The 25,141-nt window shown below is 47.7% G+C and overlaps 1 protein-coding gene across 4 annotated transcripts in view; it reads right to left on the bottom strand.

Annotated features, from left to right (window-relative positions):
- Positions 1-22,767, bottom strand: part of PDGFRA (platelet derived growth factor receptor alpha) — a 61,479-nt gene extending 38,712 nt beyond the window's left edge. The window contains exon 1 of one of the 4 annotated variants that reach the window (XM_032274169.1): positions 22,456-22,767. The gene's annotated coding sequence lies outside the window, so the exon portion shown is untranslated. Of the gene's footprint in view, positions 1-18,448; positions 18,779-19,707; positions 19,972-21,265; positions 21,606-22,455 lie in introns of those variants that run through there. The other 3 variants (XM_032274171.1, XM_032274172.1, XM_032274170.1) reach the window with 3 other exon arrangements.
- Positions 22,768-25,141: the final 2,374 nt, after the last annotated feature.

The raw sequence follows: 25,141 nt of genomic DNA, 5'->3' as shown, positions 1-25,141 counted from the left end.
GACCGAGGCACCCAGCCTGGGTACTCACAGGAACCCTCGGAGAACTGCTGGATCCCCAGCCAGGCTAAACAAGGCATGGAAAACCAGGCGCAGGCATGAAAGGAGGAGCGATACAGAAAGTGAAGGAAGTGGGAGAGATACGTGTGACTAAATTGCTGTGCGGTGGGTAGAGGGGGATGCAGTAGACTCTAGGATAAAATCAGAACGAGGCTGATCATTCATTTTCATGTTAAGGTAAAAGTATCTGTAGAAACCAAGTTCAAGAACTTTCTGATTTCCTACAGCAAAATCTGGGAATGAAGAAGTAGAGAAAGAGATGGAAACTGAGTGTCCGTAAGACACAAAGGCAAGAAGTGGGCAGAAAGAAAGGAGGTAAGGGAAAAGAAATTAAAGGAGACAAATAAATGAAAAGAGGGCCCCTGTTGTCCTGGGGTAAAACCACTGAAGGGTCTGTTCTGGCAAACTGTAAAAAGACCCTTCTTCTTTATCTCTTCCCCATTCACTTTATTTCCCTACTCATTTCTCCCTTGAAGTCACTGATAGTGGTCCCTGGTGAAGTCAGTGAGAAGGAACTGTCAATGAACTTGTAGGTGCTGGGGTCAGTAAGTACACAGGTCTTGACTGAAGAAGTCATGCTCAGGAGCCTGGGAAGATCCCCCAGTTTTAAGATAACCCCTGAAAAATCACGTTACTCTTGGCCTGGGATTCACTGGATCCCTAAGTTGTTCCTAAAGTCACAGGGTGAATCCCAAAATTGGAGATCACTGCGGGAGGCCACATGGGTTCTTGGCTTCACCCAGGAAGGAGCTCAAGCAAATTTATTAAGAAAGTAAAGGAATAAAACAAGGTGGCTACTCCATAGGCAGAGCAGCCATGCAAGCTGCTAAACTGAGTACACTTACTGTTATTTCTTGATTATATGCTAAACAAAGGGTAGATTATTCATGAGTTTTCCCAGAAACAGGGAGGAAATTCCCAGAACTGAAGGATCCTTCCTTTTTCCACCATATAGGGTAACTTCCAGTCATTGATAATGACATTTGCAAACTATCATGGTGCTGGTAGGAATATCTTTTAGCATGCTAATGTATTATAATTAGCATATAATGGGCAGTGAGGAGGACCAGAGGTCACTTTCATCACCATCTTGGTTTTGGTGGGTTTGGGCTTCCTTCTTCATTGCATCCTGGGTTGGGGGTTGTTTCAAATTTATTTATGAGACAGGGTCTTGCTCTATTGCCCAGGTTGGAGTGCAGTGGCACAATCATAGCTCACTGTATCCTCCAACTCCTGGGCTCAAGCAATCCTCCCACCTGAGCTGGCCCGCATGTCCAGCCTAAGAGCTGGGACTATAAGCCTGCACCAAACACACCCAGCTCATTTTTTAAAAAATTATTTGTGGAGATGAGGTCTCATTATGTTGCCCAGGCTGGTCTTGAACTTAAGCGATCCTCCTGCTTAGGCCTCTCAGAGTACTGAGATTACAGGCATAAGCTACGACACCCAGCCTACATCCTGGGGTCTTTATGATCTGTATCTTGTGAAACCACTACACCCAGCTCATTAAAAAACAAAGAAACAAACAAACAAATTATTTATAGAGGCTGGGCACAGTGGCTCACGCCTGTAATCCCAGCACTTTGGGAGGCCAAGGCAGGTGGATCACCTGAGGTCAGGAGTTCTAGACCAGCCTGGCCAACAAAGCGAAACCCATCTCCACTAAAAATACAAAAAAATTAGCTGGGCATGCTAGTGTGCGTGTCTGTAATTCCAGCAACTTGGGAGGCTGAGACAGGAGAATCGGTTGAACCCAAGAGGTAGAGGTTGCAGTGAGCCAAGATTGTGCCACTGCACTCCAGCCTGGGCAACAAAGCAAGACTCCATCTTAAAAAATAAAATAAAATAAAATAATAATTATTCGTAGAGATGAGGTCTCACTATGTTGCCCCAGCTGGTCTTGAACTCCTAGGTTCAACCAATCCTGCTGCCTTGGCCTCCCAGAGTACTGGGATTACAGGCATGAGCCAACACACCTAGACCGGATGCTGTGGTCTTTATAGCCTGTATCTTGTGAAGCCATCCCTACCCAACTCCTATCTATCTTATCCTGTGACTATGAATGCCTAACCTTCTGGGAATGCAGCCCAGCAGGCCTCATCCTCATCTTACCGACCCCGCATTCAAGATGAAGTCACTCTGGTTTGATGGCCTCTGATGCTAACCCATGCAATGGAGTGAGCCTAATGGGACTAGAATCTAAATTTGTTCCATCAGTGACTTTGAAAGCTAAAATATGTATACATAATTACAGAATAACTTGTTTTCTTTAAACAAAAAAAAAAGGACGGGGGAGAAATTCAGCGTATTCATATATTCCTGTATTTAGCCTGACTTGGACTTGGTTGGGTTGGGTTTGGTTAGACAGGATCCAGTAGATAATAGCCTAATTCGGTGGTGCCTGATCATGTATTTTGCTCTAAGGTGACCTACTTTTCAGGAACCGGATTTCTGCTTTATTGAATGCCACCAGGAAAATGGGGGAGGAAGAAAAGACAGAGAGAAAGGTAGCCAGCTTCTAATGGGAATGGGGGTAGGGTAGATCGAAAAATAAGAAACTATTATTTACTAAGCCAAAGTTTGCATGTGCGTGCTGTGTTTGTGAAGAATAACCTGGTGATTACTTAGAGCTGATTTTAAGAAGTGGCAGTTGAGGCTCAGAGAGGTTTTGCAAATGACCAAAGTCACACAGCTGTTGTCAGAGCCAGGACTCTAATACGAGGCCTGTGTGATGCAAAAGTGATGCCCTCTCCACGTCACCATATGGTCTCTCTCAAGGGAAGGTCCGTGTTTTAGCTATGTCCCACCTCCATGCGCTTTCCTTCCCCACAATTTCCAAGGGCAAATTACACACCCCTCCCTGCCGTTTTCCTTCTCGCTTCTCATAGCAGGAGAAGCACAGTCACAGTCCTGTGAACCCAAATGCAGTTCACACAATGCTGGCTGGCTGATGGCCTCTGAGGATACTGGCATGTGCCTGGGATGCAGGGCTTCCACACTGCTGCCATGGGAGGCACAGCAGGCCCCAGAGCCAGGCTGACCAGCCTGATTTACCACAATTAGCAGTAACGCTTGTGTGTTTGTACATATAAATATCAGCCTCCCACTCACGATCCACTCAGCAAACTTCAGAGGAGGGCTCCAGAGCCAGCTTGATGTCTTGGGTTTTATCACATTTAGATCCTGTATTTCTCTGGCAAGGCTTGCCAATGATGCGTCTTTAAAGCATTCCCGAGCTTGAAAGAAGGACTCACTGCTTTTCCTGCACAAGCTCTGAGGAGTGTTTTGCCCTGGCCAGACCCCACCAGATTTCCTTGTGTGCATCCAGACACGGTGGACCCGCTGCCAGGGAAGACTATTTACTGACATATCAAGTGGGCAATGAAAACAGGCCCTCTGAGCAGTCATCAGGAGCCAAATACTGAAATCAACATGTGTTTGTTGCTTAAGATTCCAAACTCCCTTCTCTGATAACAGTGGTTCCCTGGGTAGAAATCTAGGCCTGTTTGTGAAGTTTCATGTCATTACTTATCTATAACTCAGACAATTTACTAATGAATAATGGCAGTACTTGCCCCACAGGAAGGTTATGAAGAAAAATGGGAAAGATGGGGACTTTCCTTACCTATGAAACCCGTAGTGAGACTCTCTGGGAGTGAGTCTTGCTGTTCCTACCTTTTTCTACTCTAAATGCTCATCCTTAGTTAGTAACTGCTATTTTGGAGCTCATCTAAAAGTCAGATGTGCAAATATATGTAACTGAAGCTACAAATTCTAAAAAACACGGCACTGTAAGAATCAGTGACAACAAACTGGGGGTGATGGGTCACTCCTGTAATTCCAGCAGTTTGGGAGGCCAAAGTGGGTAAATCACTTGAGGTCAGGAGTTCAAGACCAGCCTGACCAACATGGTGAAACCCCCATCTCTACTAAAAATACAAAAATTAGCCGGGTGTGGTGGCACACTCCTATAATCCCACCTACTGGAAAGGCTGAGGCATGAGAATCACTTGAACCCAGGAGGCAGAGGTTGCAGTAAGCCAAGATTGCACCACTGTACTCCAGCCTGGGTGACAGAGCAAGACTCTATCTTAAAAAAAAAAAAAAAAAAAGGAATCAGGAACAACAACCCCCCTTTGCATAAAAAAAAATGGATTTCATCCAAATCTTTTCTTCAATCATAATTACTTTTCTCATGCCAACTACATGTTGAACTTCAGCCCCCATCCTCAATAATCACAACTCAAAAAGCATTTGCCATAGCTTAGAGAAACAAACTGGGAAAGAGACCCTGCCCTCTCCACTCTGAGGCAGGTAGGTGCCTTGTGCTTCTCCCCCATCCTCTTGACCTTCTTATGCCTCCTTTCAGAAGAAAGGATGGAAATCATATTGGACTAGCCACTGATTCAAAATCTGACACTGTGTCCAACTCTCTGAACCTCAGTCTCTTCTTCTAGGAAGCATGAATAGTAAGACCTGACTGGTTGCTTGCTCTGTGGCATTACTGTAAGGACTAAATTATGGAGTTTAATTGAAAGTGCTTTGGTTTTCATGACTTTTTCTGCAGACTCCCATGATATTTCAGAATGACTACTTCAACTTCTTCTTAACTAAGAAAGTGAGGGATGTCCCAAAAGCCATATGACTTGCCCTGTACCTCCTAAACTCCTTGAGGCATAAATCTGAACTCTGATTCAGCCCATACCAGCAGTCCACTCCCATAACCCTGTTACCTCCAGCCTGGTGTGGCTACAAAGACCATTCAAAGATAAGCCAATATATACAGTCACAGAAACACAGAAACAAATGCTTTTGCAGCTACTATCCTTTCTCTTTAACAGGGTGCCATTTCCTGCCCTGCAAACAGAAGTAAAGAGCCTTTGGGCATGGCTATATAACCAAAGGCAATGTGCAAAGCTAGCGTAAACAGAACAGACAGCAAGCAAGGCAAGGCTCTATTTACAGAAGGACCGACAGCAAAGCATTCTTCTCCTAAAGCCAGAGAGCTTGCTTCTCCAACACCAATTGACAGTGCATCCCATTGCAGAACCACTGAATATTGAATTTCACCCCACCCTCACATGATTAAAGACCACAGGAGATGCTCTCACAGCCCCAAAAGCCACTGGTAACTTCAAGGTTCAGATTTCCAAGGCTCAGTTAATTTCAGCTTTCCTAAGTTAATTCTAACTGTCAAAATTGCACATCTTCTTTTTTCTCTGCAGCAAATGTTCTACTCAGTCTCCTAACTTCAGCCCAGGCAACCTAAGTGCAGGTCTACACTGATGGAAACTTCTCCCTGTTTTCCAGCAGAGGGTGTGTTTACCGGGACTTCTGTACCCTACCAGAGCCTGTTGTCAGTACAGTGAGGGTCAGTCATAACTCTGAGTTCTGACAAAATGTGAAATCTGGAAAATTAATAAGTGTTCAATTTAAGAAAATGTTAAGTAAGCTTATCCTGCATTCCCACACAAAGAGGACAAGAGCAATATATTCCACAACAGTAAAGCAAAATCAGCAAAATTATACCAAGTAAACTAAATAAGAAGTCTTTCCATGAACTGGGTAATTGTTAAAACTAAGCCGATACGGGATCTCTAGCCAATTCCAATACATGCCCAGAATTAGAATGCAGATCCAGATCTTTATTTTAGCCATCACTCTTATTTCTTCTGAGCAACACTATACATAACTGGTTGATTCTCAGGAATAAGCAGGGTCTGTCTAAATTTCAGAAAAAAAAAAAAAAAAACTAAATAACAACAGACAAGACTAGAATCTAATAAATTGTGTATCACGGTTTTTTAAACAACTTCTTTCTCTAGCTTCCCATTTTTACCAAAGACAAATCATAGTGGGTCCAATTTGTTTGACATAAAGTTTTAATCATATTATATTTGTGGTGATTATTTACATAAAGTGAAGCAAGAATAATTATTTGCCACATAGGCTTTTCTTAAATTGGCTTTGATGGAACTTTAATTCATAAAGAATCTCAAATTAGACTTCTTAAAGCCTTCAGATTTATCTGTGCCTGCAAATAACTATTAAGTTGGGTGCAATCCTCTCCTCTTGAGGTCCCAAGATAACTTGGGGTTCCTGGGCCTGTCAGAAAGTGACATCCTTCCCTTACCACAGGTCAGGAACCCCGTACAGAGTTCCTTGCATAGACAAGGAATAAGGTCAGTTTTCCCAAGTGGCTTTTATTGGCTCTAAAAGTCAACTTTGATCCCTTAAAGCAGTCTGTTTGTATCTGAAAGCACACCATTCTGGTGAAAGGCTTAATATAATAAGCAGTTGTTTTAATTGTGCCCTGTTACAAAAGAAAAGATTCTTACTGCACTTATGCGAATAACTATATTGCCGTTAGTTAAGAATACTCACAAATAGTTTTCAAATTCTGGAAAAATCAGGTAAAAAGAAAGACATAATGCTCCAAATTTTATCTACAGTAGCATACTTTACTCAATTGTTAAAAGCAGTAAATACTTTTCTTTTTTTTTTTTTTTAAACTTTTTTTTTGTTTTTTTTTTGAGGCGGAGTTTTGCTCTTGTTACCCAGGCTGGAGTGCAATGGCGCGATCTCTGCTCACCGCAACCTCCGCCTCCTGGGTTCAGGCAATTCTCCTGCCTCAGCCTCCTGAGTAGCTGGGATTACAGGCACGCACCACCATGCCCAGCTAATTTTTTGCATTTTTAGTAGAGACGGGGTTTCACCATGTTGACCAGGATGGTCTCGATCTCTTGACCTCGTGATCCACCCGCCTCGGCCTCCCAAAGTGCTGGGATTACAGGCTTGAGCCACCGTGCCCGGCCTGCAGTAAATACTTTTCAAAGGAAAAGTTTTCTTGACTCTGAAAAGCAAAACAGAAAGGATCAGCAATGTTTTAAGCAAAAAGTCATAAAAAGATTGTTTTGGTCTTTTATTAGTTTAGTCTGTGCTATTAATTCTTGTTTTGCCTGATATTGAGCCACATTCTTTATGAATATATTAAGTTTCTATGAGAATCTTGGAAATTTATTTGTGTTTTCTATTTCAATGGTACAGTTTTTTCTTTTTTTTTTTTTTTTCTTTCTTTTTTTTCTTTTTTGAGACAGAGTTTTGCTCTTGTTGCCCAGGCTGGAGTGCAATGGTGCAATCTCAGCTCATTGCAGCCTCTGCCTCCCAGATTCAAGTGATTCTCCTGCCTCAGCCTCCCAAGTAACTGGGATTACAGGTGCATGTCCCCATGCCCAGCTAATTTTTGTATATTTAGTAGAGACAGCAGTTCACCATACTGGCCAGGCTGGTCTCAAACTCCTAGCCTCTGGTAATCTGCCCACCTTGGCCTCCCAAAGTCCTGGGATTATAGCTGTGAGCCACCATAAGCAGCCAATGGCGCAATTTTCAAAGTTATCAGAGACTTGCATTTTAGAGTACCCATCAGAGTCCTAGAGCTGATTATAAACCACCTTTTGAAAAGGATTAAAAGAAGACAATAACTATCTGTGGGTGACAAAAGTCTTTGAACAGCCAAATAAAAATGCAATTAACAAATTTGGTTACTGCTGTGGCATACAATAATGTAACATAAGAACTGTAATTATTACTGATAATGTACACTAAGTCATATCAGAATTATAATATACTATATATAAGTATACTAAATAAGTATAGCCCAAAGAAAGCCAAATAGTATTTTATATTTGACAATGCTTCCTATATGATTTTAATATACCAAATAAGCCAAAAATATCACTTTTAGACTTTAGGGGACCTAATATCTAGAAGGATTAATCAGGTCAGAAAATATTTAATTTGGAATTTCATTTGGGAACATTTGTCAAATATAAAAGGTTTACACAGTTGACATTACAAAATAGAATCCCAGGTCACCTTACCACAAAGCATTTATTTAGCCAAAATGATAACTCCAAGATTTCAAAAAGGCAAGAACTTTCACTCATTGACATAGGGGAGACTTAGCCTTCAAAATAACTGTCACTTTTATTGCCCTTATTCTTTCTATAGTTTATTTAAAAAGAAAACAAAAATATTTCATTATCTTGTAATATTACATGAAAATCTATTCAAAAGAGAAAGTCACATTTCACCTTTGTATTAGTGTACTATTAATGTCAAACTCAATTCTTTTTTTTTTTTTTTGAGATGGAGTTTCACTCTTGTTGCCCAGGCTGGAGTGCAATGGCACAATCTCAGCTCACTGCAATCTCTGCCTCCCAGGTTCAAGTGATTCTCCTGCCTCAGCCTCCCAAGTAACTGGGATTACAGGCATGTGCCACCACGCCCGGCTAATTTTTGTATTTTTAATAGAGACAGAATTTCACCAAGTTGACCAGGCTGGTCTCAAACTCCTGACCTCAGGTGATCTACCCGCCACAGCCTCCCAAAGTGGTGGGAATACAGGCGAGAGCCACTGCGCCCAGCCAAATCAAACTCAATTCTTAATAAAATTTTATAGACAAATCTTCCCAATCTTAATCAGTTTAACCATAAGGTAAGATTCTCATAAACCTTTTATAACCCTTTACATTTTTCTGTGAAAGAGCAGATCAATGCTGTAGAAAACTCTGTTGTGCTTTTTAAGCCTAATGTTTAATTCACAAAAATAATAATAGTAATAATATATCTTTAACGTTAGCCAGTGTTTACACACAGAATTTTTTTACAGTGTTCATCTTTCACAAACCTGCTACAACTTGCTTATGCCTCCAGCACCTTGGATTCTGAGAGGGACCTGTCTGCTTACAGTTCTTAGGGTTCCATGAGGAAAACAGAAGTTTCTCTCAAAACAAGGTCTGTGGCACTTTGTGTTCCCTCCCAAGGAGTCCCAGGCTGTCAGAAATTATCTTAGGTCCTCTCGTGTGGCCATTAAAAGTGGCAAAAAGACAGAATGGAGAAATAATTCAGTCCACTGAGAAGAAAAACAAATAACAAACACACAAAAAAATGTTCTCTCAAAACAATGAGAGCCAAGAAGAAAAAAAGCATAAAGGTCTTTTAAATGTGTGTGTGTGTGTGTGTGTGTGTGTGTGTGTGTGTGTGTGTGTCTTGAATATCCATTTTTAATTAAGTTGACTTTTACCTATAGAGGTCCTTTCAAAAAAATCCTTTTAAATCCCTTAATACTAGACTCTAGCCACGACAAACAGCCAACATCTCTGGCTTTTAAGCCCTTTTTTTTTTTCAAGGTATTTTCTCAAGTGAAACCAACAGGCTTTAACCAAGGTTATGACTTAATCATGGACACAAGAGATGTCTCCAAAGAGATGGCAAACAATTTTTACAACATCTAGCATTACCCATAAGGTAGCTCACAGAAAAAAAAAAAAATTCAATTCAGAAAATCAGAAGCTGTCATTGGAAAGAAAAAGAATAAATAAATGACAAAAGTACCAGAAGTAGCAAACTGGAAACCTTTCATTCCCTAAACCAGGAACCGAACCCAGGCCACCAACATGAAAGAACAAAGGCTTAGCTATTGAGCCACAACCTGTATTGCTTTTCCCAAAAAGAGTCTAGAGCAGTCAGCTTTGAGCTTGCAAAGGATATACCTTGTCAAGGGAAAAGAAACAGACAGAAATCTGAGAGGCCTTCAAAGGATACAGATTCCAGAATTAAAAGTTAACATTTTGGGCCTGGCATGGTGGCTCACCCCTGTAATCCCAGCACTTTGGGAGGCTGAGGTGGGAGGATCACCTGAGGTCAGGAGTTCAAGACCAAACTGACCAACATGGGGAACCCCATCTCTACTAAAAATACAAAATTAGCAAAGTGTGATGGTGCATGCTTGTCATCCCAGCTACTCAGAAGGCTGAGACGGGAGAATCTCCTGAACCTGGGAGGAGGAGGTTGCAATGAGCCAAGATCGTGTTATTGCACTCCAGCCTGGGCAACAAGGGCAAAACTCCTTCTCAAAAAAATAAATAAATAAACTTTCTTTCAGTTATGGCTAATTATATATAAACTTTAATAAATACTCTTATAAACCTTGTCATGATTTATATAGATCATGCTTGGACTTTCTGACTTGTCCTATATTTCCTTCTTTTCTAAACAATCAGTCATTTCAGTTTAGGACAAGAATTTATCATACAAGATCCTTTCTCATAAAAATTCTTTATAACCTTTCTGACCAAAAATACATCTTCATATTAATAACTTTCCTCACATCTCTCTCTACTACTTATTGCTTTTTCTTTCTTTCTACTTGTCTTTTTTTCCTTTCTAAATTCATATTGTAAACCCTACACATAAATGACATCTGAACGGGCCAAAAAGAATTTATTTTCACTAAGAATATATCTTCTTTGGCACATTTATACAGACTTATATATGAATTTTTAGTAACTCTAAATTTTAGTGAACTTAAGTCACATGAGCTTGAGAAATGCTTGGACTGACTGACTTTTTTTTATAAGCGCTCTTTTATTTATAAGCCAGTTTGGTACCATGTAGATATGACATATAACATGATAAATGTACATACACATAAACACATCTAGATGTATATATGCATACATAAACAAAGATCCAATAGCTTTTATCTTTGAGCTTTAGCCATAATGTAGTAATGTAAACTATTTTATAGAAGATAGCTAGACCCAAGTTATTTCTCTGACAAAATTGGGACGTATTCAAATGGCTAAACTTTGTTTGCTAATTTGAATTCATTCTAATTGCCTAAAAGGCACCCTAGTGACGAGTCCTTTGGAACTCACCGCTGTCCCTTTGTCTAACAACGATCTCTACTAGACACAGAAGTTTTTCTAAGTATAGAGAGGGCCAAATTATTTTCCTCTGCAAATTCCTGGAGCAAAGCATTAAACAAAGTGACAATAAGAAAAGAAAATGCTTTTACAGAAAATGGTATCTTTAGGGTAGAAAACAAGAAAAGGCAAGGCTAAGATTTCCCTTGGGTGGGACTCTAAGCCATAATGCTAGAGGGAACGCCAGTGCCAAACACCCTGGAGCATCCAAATGCCAAAAAACAAGGAGAATCAGCTAATGAGGGTCACCACACCAAATGCCAAAAACCCCAGAGCATCTAGGGGGTGGCCAACAGTGAACCCTGAAAGCATGAGACCTATCATAATTGGAGCTACAGAACCATGACTCTGGTGTCCCAGGGTCAACACAATGCGAGACCCCGCACAACCAAGTGTCCTGCCTTAAACAACTGCCAAATAGCCAAGGCAAAGACTACAAAGATAAACATGAAAGCATGAGCATGCATTTCAGACCTAAGAGCAGAGAAGTCAAACAGCCCGTCATTAGAAACTAAAGAGAGGCCAGGTGCGGTGGCTCACGCCTATAATCCCAGTTCTTTGGGAGGTTGAGGCAGGTGGATTATTTGATCCCAGGAGTTCAAGACCAGTCTGGGCAGCATGGCAAAATCCTGTCTCTACAAAAAAAAAAAAAAAAAAAGAAAGAAAGAAAGAAAAAAATACAAAACTTAGCCAGGCGTGATGATGCATGCCTGTAGTCCCAGCTACTCAGGAGGCGAGGAAGAAGGATCACTTGAGCCTGTGAGGTCCAGGCTGCTGTGAGCCGTGATCATGCCACTGAACTCCAGTGTGGGCAACAGAGCAAGATACTGTCTCTAAAACTAAATAAATAATAAACTTAAAAAAAATTTTTTTTAAGAAAAAAGGTCCCAGAGAAGGAATGACAAGGTGAGTTACAAAGGATGTGGTCAGCCAGGCGTGCTCCCATCTGGGACACCCAGGCAATAGGTGGCTGCTATCAGGCTGTTAAGCCAGAGGCCTCATGGACACTTTCCCGTCAGTCCAAAATAAAGAACACTAGAAAGGACAAAGGGGCCAAAATTGAAGGGAAAAAAAAATGTTAGCAAGTTTAATCTGGATAAGGAGAGACTCACCCAGAAGCAAAGCCCAAATAGTGCCATCAATCTTAATGTAAAGTCGGAGGGAGGTCACCATTGTCCCTTCATTGGTCGACAGAAAAGATGTCACAGGGTGGACCTCAAAATTGGGGTTCAGCGTGGGAGGTGACATAAGTTCTTGGCTTCATGCAGGAATTAATTCAAGAGCAAGCCACAGAGTAAAATGACAGCAAACATATTAAGAAAGTAAAGGAATAAAAAAGTGGCTACTCCACGAGCACAGCAGCAGCATGGCTGCTTGACTGCGTAGGCTTAGTTATTTTTTGATTATATGCTCAACAAAGGGTAGATTATTAATGAGTTTTCCCGGAAAGGGGCAGGTAATTCCCAGGACTGAGGGTTCCTCCCCTTTTTAGACCATAGAGAGTACCCCTGGTCATGGCTATGGCATTTGTAAACTGTCCTGGCACTGGTAGGAGTGTCTTTTAGCATGCTAATGCATTACAGTTAGCTACAATGGGCAGTGGGATGACCAGAGGTCACTTTCATCAATGTCTTCCTTCGTGCAGGTTTTGGCCAGCTTCTTCACTGCATCCTGATTCTGCTGGTTATTTATTTATTTATTTTCAAGACAGGGTCTCATTCCATCACCCAGGCTGGAGTACAGTGGCCTGATCTCAGTTCACTGTGGCCTCGATCCTCTCACCTCAGCCTGCCAACCAACCCCAGACCAGTAGCTGGGACTATAAGCCTGCACCATCACGCCCAGCTCATTTTTTTAAAACCGTTGTTTGTACACACAAGGTCTCACTATGTTGCCCAGGCTGGTCTTGAAATCCTGGGCTCGAGCCATCCTCCTGCCTTGGCCTCCCAAAGTGCTGGGATTACAGCAATGAGCCACCACACCTGGCCTGCATCCTGTTTTATCACTGGGGTCTTAGTGTATCTATCAACTCTCATCCCAACTCTTATCTATCCTGTGACTACCAATGCCTAACCTTCTGGAAATGCAGCCCAGCAGGCTTCCTCCTCTTCTTACCTACTTTCTTCACATCTCTCTCCACTACTTATTGTTTTTTCGACTTGTTTTTATTTTCCTATTCAATATGAAATCACTCTGGTATGAACTCCTCTGACACTAACTCATACAATGGAGTGGGCCTAACGGGACTCATTTTGTTTCATTATTGACTTTAGAAGCTAAAATATGTTTTGTATGTGATTTCTGAGTAAACCGGTTTAAAAAGAGAAAAAGAGAGAGAAATTCCATGTGTTCATGTAGTCCTGTGTTTAGCCCTGGTTGGGTTTGGTTTGGCTGGAGGGCATCCAGTAGAGAATAGCCTAAACACAGTTTTTCGTGGTGCCTAATCCTGTATTTCTACTGTAAGGTGGCCTACTTTGCAGAAATCAGAATTCTGCTTTAATGAATGCCACCAGGAAAATGGGAGAGGAAGAAAACACGGAGTAAAAGGTGGAAGGCTCCTAACAGGAAGGGGAGTTGGGTCCTAGAAAACAAAATAAGAGAATGAGAAACCACTATTTATTAAGCCAAAGTTTGCATGTGCATGCTGTGTTTGTGAAGAATAACCCTTTGATTACTTAGAGTTGATTTTCAGAAATGGCAGTTGAGGCTCAGAGAGGTTTTGCAGTTGACCCAAAGTCACACAGCTAGTCACAGAGCCAGGATTCTAACACAAGGTCCATGTGATGCAAAAGCCATGCCCTCTCCACTTCACCATATGGTCTCTGTCAAGGGAAGGTCAGTGTTTTAGGCAACCCTGTGTGCCATCTGCCCCACTATTTCCTAGGGCAAATTACATTGCCTCCTTCCATTTTCCTTCTTTTGCTCACCACAGCAGGAGAAGCACAATTACAGTGCTGTGAACCCAAATGCAATTCACACAATGCTGGCTGGCTGATGGCCTCTGAGGATGCTGGCATGTGCCTGGATGCAGGGCTTCCACACTGCTGCCGTGGGAGGCACAGCAGGCCCCAGAGCCAGAATGGCCAGGCTGATTTACCACAATTAGCAGTAACGCTTGTGTGTTTGTACATATAAATATCAGCCTCCCACTCACGATCCACTCAGCAAACTTCAGAGGAGGGCTCCAGAGCCAGCTTGATGCCTTTGGTTTTATCACATTTAGATCCCGTATTTCTCTGGCAAGGCTTGCCAATGATGCATCTTTAAAGCATTCCCGAGCTTAAAAGAAGGGCTCACTGCTTTTCCTGTGCAAGCTCTAAAGAGTGTTTTGTGGGCCAGGCATGGCCAGGCTCATGCCTGTAATCCTAGTACTTTGGGAGGCCAAGGTGGGTGGATCACCTGAGATCGGGAATTCAAGACCAGCCTGGCCCAACACAGTGAAACCCCGTCTCTACTAAAAATACAAAAATTAGCTGGGCATGGTGGTGAGTGCCTGTAATCCCAGCTATTCAGGAGGCTGAGGCAGGAGAACCTCTCGACCTCAGGAGACGGAGATTGCAGTGAGCCGAGATTATGCCACTGCGCTCCAGCCTGGGTGACAGAGTGAGACTCCATCTAAAAAAAAAAACAAAAGCCAGGCTGGAGGTAACAGGGGCATGGGAGTGGACTGCTGGCATGGGGTGTTTTGCCCTTGCCAGGCACCCCCAGATTTCCTTCTGTGCATCCAGACACAGTGGACCCGCTGCCAGGGAAGACTATTTACTGACATATCAAGTGGGCAATGAAAACAGGCCCTCTGAGTAGCCATCAGGACCAAATACTGAGAATCAACATGTGTTTGTGGCTTAAGATTCCAAACTCCCTTTTCTGGTAACAGTGGTTCCCTGGGTAGAAATCTAGGCCTATCTGTTTGTTTGTTTGTTTGTTTGCTTTCTGAGATGGAGTCTCACACTGTCTCCCGGGCTGGAGTGCAGTGGTGTGATCTCGGCTCACTGCAACCTCCCCCTCCTCCTCCACCCCCCAATCAAGCAATTCTTCTGCCTCAGCCTCCCTAGTATCTGGGATTATAGGTGCCTGCCACTACTCCCAGATAAATTTTTGTATTTTTAGTAGAGATGCAGTTTCACCATGTTAGCCAGGCTGGTTTTGAACTCCTGACCTCATGATTCACCCGCCTTGGCCTCCCAAAGTGCTGGGATTACAGGCATGAGCCACCATGACTAGCCTGTTCATGAAGTTTCATGTCACTACTCATCTGAAATTCAGACAGTTTACTCATGAATAATGGCAGTGCTTGCCCCGCCGGGAGGTAATGAAGAAAACCAGGAAAGATGGGGACTTTCCTCACCTATTGGACCTGTAGTGAGGCTCTGGGAGTGAGTCTTGCTGTTCCTGCCAATTTGTCTACTCTAAATGCTCATCCTTAATTCGTAACTGCTATCCTGGAGCTCATCTAAAAGTCAGGTGTGCAAATATAAGTAATTGAAGCTACAAATTCTGAGAAACATGACACTATAAGAATCTGTGAGAACAACCCCCTTTGCATAAAAGAACAATGGATTTCATCCAAATCTTTTCTTCAATAATAATTACTTCTCTCATGCCAATTACATGTTGAACTTCAGTCCCCGTCCTCAATAATCACAGCTCAAAGAACATTCGCCATAGCTTAGAGAAACAAACTGAGAAAGAGACCCTGCCCTGTTCACTCTTGGGTAGCTGATTTGTGCTTTCCCCCCATCCTCTTGATCCTCTTATGCTTCCTCTCAGAAGAAAAGATGGAAATCACATTGGACTAGCCACTGATCCCAAATCTGGCACTTGGTCCAGTTCTCTGAACCTCAGTCCCTTCTAAAAAGCACAACTAGTAAGACCTGACTTGTTGCTTGCCCTGTGGCATTACTGTAAGGACTAAATTATAGAGTTTAATTGAAGGTGCTTTTATTTTTATGACTTTTTATTTATTTGAGAAGTCTCGCTCTTCCGGCAGGCTGGAATGCAATGGTGCGATCTTGGCTCACTGCAGCCTCCATCGCCTGAGTTCAAGCGATTCTCCTGCCTCAGCTTCCCGAGTAGCTGGGATTACAGGCACATGCCACCACACCTGGCTAATTTTGTATTTTTAGTAGAGATAGGGTTTCACTATGTTGGCCAGGCTAGTCTTGAACTCCTGATCTCAGGTGATCCGCCCACTCGGGCCTCCAAAGTGCTGGGACTACAGGCGTGAGCCACCGCGCCCAGCCAATTTTCATGACTTTTTCTGCAGAATCCCAAGATATTTTAGATCAGCTCCTTCAACTTCTCCTTAACTAAGAAAGTGAGGGATGTCCCAGAAGCCACATGACTTGCCCTGAACCTCCTGCCTCGTAGAGACAGGGATCTGAACTCTGATTCAGCCCATGCCAGCAGTCCACTCCCATGCCCTTGTTACCTCCAGCCTGGTGTGGCTATAAAGACCATTCAAAGATGAGCCAATATATACAGTCACAGAAACAAAGAAACAAACGCTTTTGCAGCTACTATCCTTTCTTTTCAACAGGGTGCCATTTCCTGCCCTGCAAACAGAAGTAAAGAGCCTTTGGGCATGGCTATATAACCAAAGGCAATGTGCAAAGCTAGCGTAAACAGCAAGCGATGCAAGGGCCCTATTTCCAGAAGGACTAACAGCAGGGCATTCTTCTCCTAAAGCCAGGGAGCTTGCTTCTAGATCACCAATTGACAGTGCATCCAGATGCAGAACCACTGAATATTGAATTTCACCCCACCCTCACATGATTAAAGACCACAGGAGACGCTCTCACAGCCCCAAAAGCCACTGGTGACTTCAAGATTCAGATTTCCGAGGCTCAGTTAATTTCAGCTCTCCTAAGTTAATTCCAACTGTGAAAATTACAAATCTTCCTTTCTCTACTCAGTCTCCTAACTTGAGCCCAGGCAACCCAAGTGCAGGTCTACACTGGTGGAAATTTCTCCCTGTTTCCCAGCAGAGGGTGTGTTTACCAGGACCTCTGCACTCTACCGGAGCCTGTTTTGTTGTTTTGATCTCCCAGAGCTCCATCAGACATTCCAGTGATGGGAGGGGGCTGGAGTGTTTTTACACAGGAGCGTTTTATGGGACAATCTGGCCTCATAAACATACTTTCCTTTCACCAGATATATAACCACGGCAGAATAAAATGACATATCCTATTGAATGTCACCAAATGGGTGTGACTCCTAATGGCACAAACTTAGGAGCCGCAGTTTGTGGTAAACTTCAGCATTCGGCTTGATGTCACCAAGCCCCGACATAGGTCTCCTTACTCAGAAACGGGAACACTGATTGCCCATCCCCTCCCCCTTCCCCCGCCACCTCCCTCACAGGCTTGCTCTGATCAGATGTTCACTACCTAAATGCAAAGCATTAACAACCAAGGCGAAACACAGCACAAATTTCCACAAAATGAAAATGTTATCTTCCAGCAATTCTTGCAGCCTCACCGGAAGAGAAAATCAGTCACCTATTACGGTCTTATCGGGCCAAAAAAAAAAAAAAGTGCACCTTCCTAACGCCAGTGCCAGCTCGGAAATCTCCGCGAAGCCCGTTCTCACAGCGGGTCGCGGTAGTTCTCGCGAGTGGCCAGCAGATGGCAGTGTTGGTCCAAGGACGTGCGTCCGGCGGTTGCCCCACAGACGCCGCTTCGAGGAATTCTGAGCTCCACTATCCCAAATCTTAACTTCAGTCTCTTCCTTTCTTAGGTTGTACTTTAGCTTTCGCGGTGACCTCCGCTGAAAGCCCGCGGAGTTTAAGCAGAAATAGGAAAACTGCTGTTGAAAATGGCTAAATCTCCTCGGGACCCCAGGAGAATTCGTGGAAGGCAGACATCTCCCCATCATCCCCATCATCATCCCCGTCACCGGGAGCGGGTGCGCCGGGGCAGCGGAGCCTCGGGAACCGGGAAGACGACGCTGCCAAGCCAGGCCGCGGAGGCTCGGCCGGACTCGCCACTCGGGTTCTGGGCAGCCCACGCTTTCGCCACCTCAGCACTTTCGCCACCTCAGCGTTTCCGCCCCCTCCGGGCAGGGGGACCGCCTGGGCCGCGACGCGGTTCCCGGGCCGCGCTGTCCTGTCTGTCCGCGCGTCACCGCCGCCCCTCATGAACCCGCCCTGCGAGGGCCGCGACGGCCGCGCAGCCCGGGGACCGCAGGCGGATTGGAAACGACTGTTCCCGTTGCACAATAACGCAGGGTCGTAAAACAAACAGCAACAAGCCGCCCGCGGGACAAGGGAGCTGGCGAGGGGCTGGAACGCAGAAGGCGGCGCCTGCCCCCCAAGAACGCACGGGACCCGTCCTTCTCCACCCTACCCTGCTTATCCCACACTGAATTACAAGGACGCCCCGCTCTCAATCCTGGGGACATCGACCCCCTCTCGTCCACCTGGCGCCTCCCGGGCCCACACAGCGCCTGCGACGCGTGCACTGCGGCCGGGAGGAGGAGTGACCCAGGTTAGCCTCCGCTTTGGGGCCCCGGGGTTCCAGCGCCGCGCTCCACCGAGACTGCGGCGCCGACCGCCCGGGGCTGGGGAAGCGGGACGCGCCCACGGAGCCCGCTAGAGGGCGCGACAGCCCCGCGAATCTTACCCCGCTCGCCCGCTCGCTCGCCCGCAGCCCCGGCTCGCGGTCCCCGACAGCGCAGCGGGAGTGCAGCGCGCTGACTTCGCCCGGGAGGCTCTGCACCCGCTCTGTCCAGCCCCCTCCACCGTCCCGTTTACAACCCCGCCACACCCACAGAAATCCTGCGCCGTCCGCTCTCCCTCCCGCCTCCTCCACGCCCTGGGCGTCGGTTGTCCAGGGCTTGGTGGCGATGCCCAGCCACTCCGGGGACCTGCGTCCCTGCGCGCCGCGCTCTGGACCTCAGAGCCGCAGAGGCCGCCGCGCCCCAGGCACGATGCTCGGCGTTTGCATTGTTTTCAACTGAGACCCGAGACGGGGCCTGACGGGGTTGGGGAGGGAGGGAGAGGGGCCGGGCCGGGTGGGAGGAAAGGGGCCGAGGGGTTTAGGGTTACAGGCGCTCGCCAGCGCCTCCTATAGGCACGAGAGCCGCACGCCGTGGGTAGCAGCTCTCCGGGAATGCTGAGGAGAGCTAGGCTGCGCCCTCTTGGCTGTTAAGAACCCTGCCTGGCCGGGCGCGATGGCTCACGCCTGTAATCCCAGCACTTCGGGAAGCCGAGGTGGGGGGGATCACCTAAGGTCAGGAGTTCGAGACCAGCCTGGCCAACATGGTGACATCCGTCTCTACTAAAAATACAATTACCCGGGCGTGGTGGCGGGCACCTGTAATCCCAGTTACTCGGGAGGCTGAGGCAGGATAATCGCTTAAATCCGGGAGGCGGAGGTTGCAATGAGCCGAGATCGCGCCACTGCACTCCAGCCTGGACGACAGAGCGAGACTGTCTCAAAAAAAAAAAAAAAAAAAAAAAAGAATCGTGGCTTCTGGTGCCCACCCTCCCCGACACGCATCTTAGCCTTCTCTGCCCCCTCACGTCCGCGCCCGCCCGCGTCTCTCACTCCCCTTTCGCGGGGTGCCCGGGAAACTGCAGTAGGAGGCTGGGAAGAAGGCGCCCCAAGTCGGGGTTCCCATTATTTCCTCCTGAAATCTACCTCTCCAGCCCATCCTGGGTTCGCTCATTAATCGGTTTAAAACAAAAGGAAATGCGGCCAAGCCACTTCAGCAAACGACAAGCTCCGCAGGACCCTAACTAGGGCGCAGTCGGGAAAAGCAATTTGACTGGACCCTGAATCTTGCGCCCCGGGCGAGACCGAAAGATTCTCTGCTGCCGCAAGACTGATGCTGAGGGTGGACCCGGCGGGTTAGACCCCGGGGACCCTGAGAGCCGCACCTTTCGGTCACCGATCCAGCTTTTAGCTCTTTTCCTAAAATTGCCACTTTTCCACCAGCAACGTATAACTTGGTCGCAGCTCTCCGCGGGGTCTGCAGGAAGGCGCGGGCCACCACGTCCCCAAAACGCGTCCCGCCGCGGCGCGCCGCCCACGGTCCGTCCCCAGGGGGCACAAAATGGGCCCGCCTCGGCGCCAGACGTGTTTGCAGCTGGAAAGCCCAGCCCAATGCCCCTCCCCCTGCATCCCTCCACAGTCCGCGTCCCGAGAGGAAACTGGCCCAGGGGCGGAGAGCTGAGAGCCAGGGCTCTCCGAGTCCCTCTCGATCTAAGGATTTAAGCAAGAGCAAGGGCACCGGGGACCAACGACGGGTTCATTCTTGGCGTCCCTCCACTCTCGTTCCTCCTCGCTCTTGTTAGCGAGGTCCAGCTGCACTTGGGTCAACCCAAAACTATGCAAGCTCCGAAGCAGGGCCTGACCCGGGCGTCAAAGCTAGGTTGCTCGGCCCCGAGCCTATCGAGGAGTCGAGGCAGGGCCTCCCCCTCGTGAGGGTTGTGGAAAGGAGGAGGCCGAGGAGAGAGGGGAAGGAGATGCAATTCAGCAGAGCCGAGGTCCAGGTTAACCAGATTAGGGGTCGGGGGTGGGACCCCGCGGCGTTTGGTGAGGTTGTGCCCGCCCGGCGAGCCCCTTCCTCCCCTCCTGTGGCTCCGGGGATGCTCGTCCTGTGGGATGCAGGGCGGAGGACCGTCGTGCCTCGTTTGCCCTGGATGCCTCTCCCTTCTCCAAAAATCTGGTCAGGAACGACCGCGGCGAGGCGAGTCTGTCCAAAACATTGAGCAATTCGGCCTCGGAGCCAAAAAGCCATTTCCCACACCGCCCAGCCCGGGGCTTTTCGGACGCGGGGTGGTCGGGACCTGATAGGGGCCATTCTTGCTTGCCTCCCACCCAGGGAGATGCAGTGAGTGGCAAGTTCTTCCAGGCACGCTTTCCGTACACCCTGAGGTCTTAGCAGAACTGCGGGAGCGAACAGCGGGACCGGCAATCTGGCTGCGGGAGGGATACACACCGGACAGCAGGCCGGGCTAGCAAGTCCTTCCGGACCGAGACGCGAGGCCCGGCCACACCGGCAGCTCCCGCACGCCGGGCCAGTCCCGGGCTCCTGGCTCCCTCCGGCAGCCGTACTCGGGTCGGGCCACACTACTAGTCTCTCCGATCTGGCCGACACCCTCTCGGAACAGAACCGCTGATCCCACATATTATATTCAGAGCCAAATGGACACCGCCTGCTCCCCGGGCACAGCCCGGCAGAGTTAATTTCGTGTGTAAAACCCAATTTCCATGGGGGTAGACAGCAGAGGAAGAAGAAGTTCGCACAGACGGCTCCCAAGCGGGCAGGGAGAGGAATGGAGAAAAGGGCAATAGAGAGGACTGAGGAGCGCAGGGCGAGCGCAGACCGCGAGTGCCACACACCCCCGCGCGGAGAGGGGCGCTGCGTAGGGATTCCCAGGGCTCAGGTGCCCGGAAGGAGAGTGTGGTTTACCTCCCACCTTTCTGTCTTACCTGCAAACAAGTTTCCCCAGTTCCAAGTCGTCCCTAAATTCCTCACGAGAAGTTCAGCACTGCCCTGGAGAACTTCCCTCTCTTCCTGCCTTCGGCCAGTACTGAGCCGCAGCAGAGCCCCGGGCTATGCAGAGTGGATTCCACCGAGGAGGGGGTGCGGGGAGACCGGCGGGGTCGGGGGCCACGGCGCACAATGAGGGCCCCTGAGTGTGCAGTTCGAAATTCCTCAAATCCCAGTTGCTGGAATGCGAGGCTACGACGACTTCTTCACTCGGGGCCAAATGTGTTTGTCATTATTCCAGACCGCCCCCCTACGCCGCCGCTGTCGCCCCCGCTCTAAGGCGTGCAACCCGAGCGCGCTGCCTGGCAGGCACCAACTCTCCCTAGCACCCCACTGACTCGACAAACCGCTCCAGAGCGCCCCACACCCCTGCTCTTACCTGCGCCCCTCCGCTTGTCCTGCAGTCGCCTCACCCTCGCGCCAAACCTGCCCCGGCTCCCACCCAGAGCAACGCCGTCCAGTAATTACGCGCATTCGGCCCGCTCCACGTTCTGCAGGCCAGCACGGAGGTCCGGTCTCCAGCCGAGCCCTGCCCTCCTCCCGCGCCCCGCAACCCTTTCCCGCGCCCCACACGGCGCTCTCCTCTCCCCACCTCCCCTGGTCACCCAGCTGCGCTCCACACCACGGGCTGCAGCGCTGTCCCGCCAAACCGCAGGCAAGGAATGAAAACACTCATTTAAAACCTGTCGCCTTCCAGAACCCACTGCCAAGAAGAGGGCCAACACCTCTGCCTCCACCCCCAGTTCCTTGGTGTTCGGCCCAGTATTCACGAATACCACCCTACTCCCAAAAGAAACCTCAAAAATGTAAGCCTAAACAGTTTCTTTGGGAGGCCATAGGGTTGTTAGAAAAACATTGTTTTTAAAAAATAGGTCTGGAAAATGTGCGGTTTTAGAAAAAAGAAGAATCCCTAGACTTTCTAACTCTATGGTTATCTCCTGCCCATCCAGAAGTGAAGTTTATTCTGAAAAAAAATTACTCTCTGGACACACAACTGGAATTCATCTCCTTTTTTTTTTTTTCTTGTCCCCTAAAGTTTTGAAGTTACTTCACTTTCTCCAGCCCCAGAGCCTGATCAGGGACTTCCCTTATAAACAAAAATCAAAAATCATTTTTTCTTCTCCCTTACCTTCTCCTCCTATGTTATTCCGCAATGAATGTCCCACACATGGAGTAAAGAGTGTGTCCACGGCCTCCAGTGCTCGCTTGTAGTCTCCTCCTCTGTTTCTCTCCTTGTAGCTCCAACAGTAATGGGCTCAAAAACCGCGTTTTGTAATTGATTCAACGTTATAGTCCATCCTTCTAAAACTAATCATTTGCTCTAAGTAAATAGCTGTCAGGAAATAAGCCCCCCCCCCCTTCGTCTCTTCAAAATAAAAGTTGCGCTGGAACTCCCTGCGCGCCGAATGTCCCAGTCTCCAGATTGCGCCTTCGCTTTTCGCTCTTACGCAATCGGGGGTCCAGTCCCAACCCCCAGACTTCGACAACAACTGGGGGGCGGGGAGAAGCAGACCAGATGGGATGGGGAGGTGGAAGGGGGAGGTGTTGGTGCTCTGCCGGGAAAGCGGTTTTATGAAACTGCAGCAGCCCCTCATTTCCAGAATGTTTGCCTCCCCATTTTGGGGTTATTTTCTTACACTGCTACAGTTTTGTATTCTCTTTGAAAAGAAGAAAAGGAACATGTAAAATTGCATTTAATACCCAGAGAGAATATAAATCTATTATCAAGAAATGTCCGTTCTACAAACTCGGCCCAACTGGAAATAGGACGCTCGGGAAAAGTCTTACAAGCGGTTGCGCGGTTTTGAACTAGGGGTATTTTCGGAAAAGGGCTATATAACTGCTAGTTTTTTAATGGGATTAGGCAAACTGTTGAGTCCAATATAACAATGATGGATTTTTGTTGTGTGTGTTTTGCGTGGTGTGTGTATGTGTGTGTGTGTGTCAAAGGCTGGGTGGAGTCTGAATAGGGTACTAAGAAAAGAGGGTCTGTGTAGGTTTGGAATGTTCTCCGATAGAACAACCTTTATCCTTTGAAGCCACTTATCTGGTCGTGCCTTTGTTTTCGGGGTTATCTGGGCGAGGTTGCCCTGGCTTCTATCTCGCATACAAAGAAGTTCAAGCTTGGGCTTTTGGGGAATCGTCCCGCCGCCTCCGCGTCTTGGGGGAGGGTGCCTTTTGACTCTCCCTCCGTTCCCTCCGCCGCGTGGGTCGAACCCTACGAATGCCTTGGAGTTGACAGCTGAGCCCCAAACCCTGAGCCCAAGGCGCGAGGCCAGAGTGTCCGGAGGAAACGATCCTGTCAGCGAGGGAAAGGGGGCGCTGATACTCCAGGAACCAGACCAGGGCAGAGTGGGGCGTCCCAGCGACAGTGGGGGAGGAGAGCGCGTTCACCTTCCTCGAGGTCTCTGATTTTTAAATTCTCTTGTTGGGGGTGGGGGTCATCCTTCATCCTTCTCCCTCAACCCCCACCCCCACACACGCACTCTGAAAATGGCCAAGTTGGCCAGGTTGGGCCTGGCACGTCGAACAGCCGTCTCCTCCTTCACCAGGAGGTGGAGAAATACTCCAAGGCGCGCGATGCTGTGCTTAACTAGGACAGGATCTTGGGGTGTCAGGCTCGAAAAGAGGGCGCCTGGGGCTGCGCTGGGGGCCCCATTGCCCCAGCTCTTCTACGCGCCCCGCTCTCGTGCATCTTCAGCTCGGGAGACTGCTCCGCTCGCTATTACTTCCACATGTTCCTTCAGGAAATCATTGAAAGCAAATATATGAACAGCCCCTTGTTCGGAATGCTAACAGGATACCGTAATGTTTGTAGACAACGAACGAGAATAAACGACCCCCCTCCCCCAAAATCAGAGTGCGGAATAAAAGGGAAAAGCGGGTGCTGGGCTTCCTGCTGTTAAGTTGAGAGCTGGATTTCTACGCCAGTTGTCCCAGAGGGTAGGAGGCGAGACGGAGAGCCTATCCAGAGGGGCTGCTTTGCTCCGGCGACATTGCTAGCCCTGTCAAGCCAGTGTCTCCCGTCCGCAGGGCCCCAGCGCTCTCCGCCCACAAATGGTAACTTCACAGTTCATTTCAGAGCCGTTTAATGGAGCCCGAAAAGCAGGCCGGGCGGGGGTGTCTAGGCAGCGACTCCTCGGGAGTTTAAAGCAGAAAGCAGTGGATGAGCCGGCGAGCACCCAGTTGTCTGTCCTTCTGGTAGTAATTACCTGCCTCATTTGAATGATGCCTTTGTTATGATCATTAACAAACATTTGCTAAAGGTTTCCATGTGTGTCATTCTCGAAGGTTTAAAGGCCTGAGGAGCTGACTCCGGGGACAGAGCCCCGGTGGGGGGTGGCGCAAGAAAGCAAATGGTTAGGGGAAGATTTCGCGGAGAGACCGTGCAAAGAAGAGAAGTCAACATCTGCGTCCTCTGCAAAAGCAAGATAAACCCAGTGGTCAAAACAAAATAACAACAACAACAACAACAAAATACCAATGGTCAGGAGCAACCTCCCTCCGGACAGGAGGCCCTCCAACCGAGGCGGTTGGTTCCTTAAACCGAGTCCTGCCCCCACAGCCCCCGCCCCTACCACTGCTCATAGGTGGGTTTGAATCCTGTTTTCCGCCTCCTCTGGCTGGTCCGAGGCTGGATCGGGAGAACTCGGGTCTGCGCCCATCAGTCAGCCCTGGGCGTCAGGGGAAGGTGGGGCGAGTTCTTGCCGCGCTGTCCCAGTGTTGTTCTAAGATCCTTCTAGATTGGTCCCTCGACGCCCCGGGTCCTGGGTGGTCCCGGAGCCGCAGCCGGCGAGAAACCTTGCCCTCCTGAG

This window comes from Sapajus apella, unplaced genomic scaffold, assembly GCF_009761245.1.
Source record: "Sapajus apella isolate SASKATOON/1434 unplaced genomic scaffold, GSC_monkey_1.0 scaffold5, whole genome shotgun sequence".
Taxonomy (NCBI): domain Eukaryota; kingdom Metazoa; phylum Chordata; class Mammalia; order Primates; family Cebidae; genus Sapajus; species Sapajus apella.
The sequence above is the reverse complement of the archived record's forward strand: the minus strand, read 5'-3'. Positions and strand labels throughout refer to the sequence as shown.